Genomic DNA, 2,582 nt, shown 5'->3' with positions numbered 1-2,582 from the left:
TTCTAGTGAATGAGTTTGAGAATGCATGTGCATGTGTATGCCCTTTTATGTTTAAAGAACTTAACATTAATGACATTTTATTTTTGTGGAGAGTCAGATATCTTTAAAAATACATTATTTTCCTTCAAATTATTTTTATCCCTAATATGCATCATGTCTTAATAAGTTTACTTATATAGATTATATTATCCACTTCAAAACTTCAGGATGAAAAAAAGAAAGGGATTAAAAAAAAAAAAAAGCAGTGAAAATAAGATAGGAGCTTAATCTCCACAAAATGAGTTAACATTTTTTTCACACAGAAAAAGTACACACATGCACGTGCACACACACACACACGCAATTTATGTCTCATAATAACTCTTAAACAGGATGAGAAAAAAAATGTAAATACTAGAAGCTTTACTGCCATTATTTTAACAGGTTAGCTGGAAAACCCCAGGACACTGTAAGTGTTCACATATTAGCTTTTAGGGCTCCCAAGTATGATCATCCAGATCAGAAAATTCCGCTCCAAATTAATGTGTATATTAAATCCAAACAAATGTTAGAGACACATGCCAAGATGAAAATCTTTACATGACTGTCTCTAAAACATACTGTTAAATGAATACCTGTGGGCAAATCCAAATGAAAAATATAAACATTTGTTAATTACCTGCATCATTTTGGAGGCTGCCCAAGGAATGTTAACACATTACTTCTTCCTTAGTCTTGTATATTCTGAATCTTGATCTTTTTGAGTGAAGATTTGCTGGCATGGCATTTAATACAGGCATTGAATACTGGAAGAATTGTGTGATTTGTTAAATAAGTGACTGCTTTGGGGAATTTTTCATTTTATTTCCTTTCTTTTCCTATTTTGTTTTATGAATGTTGTCCTTTACTAGCAGGCAGTTTGTAGGACACTGTGGTCTGAGTTATACAGACTCTATTGTGTTTATAACAGGAATTTTGTAAATATTTGGTAAATGATCTAATATATATTAAAACAAAGGAAAGTCCTATCAGGTCAGATATTTGATGCTTCACATGTTTATGAATAATTAATGCCACATATCATTAAATACTTCCATCTCTAACATTTTATATCATTCTGACTAACTTTAACAAGCAGAAAGCAGAGTACATATTTTTCTCACTTTTTGGTACATAGTGTCATCAAAATTACATACATGAAATCTAGGAGAGGGGGAAAAAAGTGTCTGATGGACAAGTCAAATCCAATTCAGATATTTGTAGCATCAACAGCAACTGAGTATTTCCAGAAAGTGAACAAAATGAATTATTCATGAGGCCATATTTAAGTCACTACATCTTTATCTTAACTAGATTCTTTTTAATATCTTTCATTGTACAAAATGTGCAGGAAAATTAAGATTTATAAATATATGAAAACAGAGAAGAAATACTGGTAATTTGGTAAATATTATATTTGTAATATAATTGTCCTGACGTAGTTTTACATTTTTAAAATTGATATACTTAAATCAAAAAATTTTATGCAGGGATTTTGTGAAGTTTTGAAGAATATTCAGGGAATCAAGACACAGATGAAAGGAAGGGAATTTATCTCAACTATTTTTTTTAGAGTAGCTATAAGAGCCCAATGCAATCACTTCTCCTCTCCATTTTACCAACTTTTAATTACACTGATTTTCAAAGAAATAATATCTATCATTATTCACATGAAGAGAGTAGTTATATAATCTCTTCACTATATTTTATTCTCTTGAAACTGTTACTCAATTTATCACAAATTTAAAAAGTAAACTTCCAAGCAAAATAAAGCAGAAAAAAAAGAGAGCTAGCCAATTCTTTGGTATCGAAGTGTTTTTTTGAATACACTAGTGTGTGCTCTTCATGGGCTTTGTGGGTCCCCTACATTACCACCACCAATAAAAGGGAAAAAAGCACCAAATTTTCTCTCCTACCATAAATCTATGATATCCTTCCTATATCATAATTCTAGAACCAACTCAGTTTCCAAAAGCTATGTCTCCAAGCTGTGTCAGTCCATCAGGATCTTTCTGGTCAGGATCCTGAGACTCTGATATAATCCTGCACTCTCCAAGCATGCAAAAATACAGCCACAGAGACCTGAGCCATGCTTCTCCATGTGGACTGAAGTTTCCAGGTGGCCTGTATGTGTTATGATTGTGCTTGGCCTCAAAATAAAAGCAAATTGACAATCCCTTACCTCCCCCAAGCCAGTGCCAATTTTTAAATAAAATGTCTAGTGGTGATTTATTGCCAGTGCAAACTGCCAGACTGGCAGCCCCATTTACCTACTAAGCAGACAAATCAGTAAAAGCTATATCAACCTTGCCCCATTTCCCCAAGTATGTCGTAGAAGGCATTCCAAATCTCATGTTTATTCTGTTACCAGATTTCTTATTTCTATGCATTAGAAAACAAAATATCTAGATGATCTTGATGACATTAGAAAGTGGTCAGTCATTCTTGTCTTGAGGGCTTCCCACAATCATACAAGCTCGTTTTCCATAGATCACACACTCTTGTATTCAGATAAGAATTGTTGACCATTAGTCACCTGGCTTGAGTATCAAACAGGGCTGCAG

The sequence above is a fragment of the Pteropus alecto genome, unplaced genomic scaffold, assembly GCF_000325575.1.
Source record: "Pteropus alecto unplaced genomic scaffold, ASM32557v1 scaffold3, whole genome shotgun sequence".
NCBI lineage: Eukaryota > Metazoa > Chordata > Mammalia > Chiroptera > Pteropodidae > Pteropus > Pteropus alecto.
Note: the sequence above shows the minus strand (reverse complement) of the source record.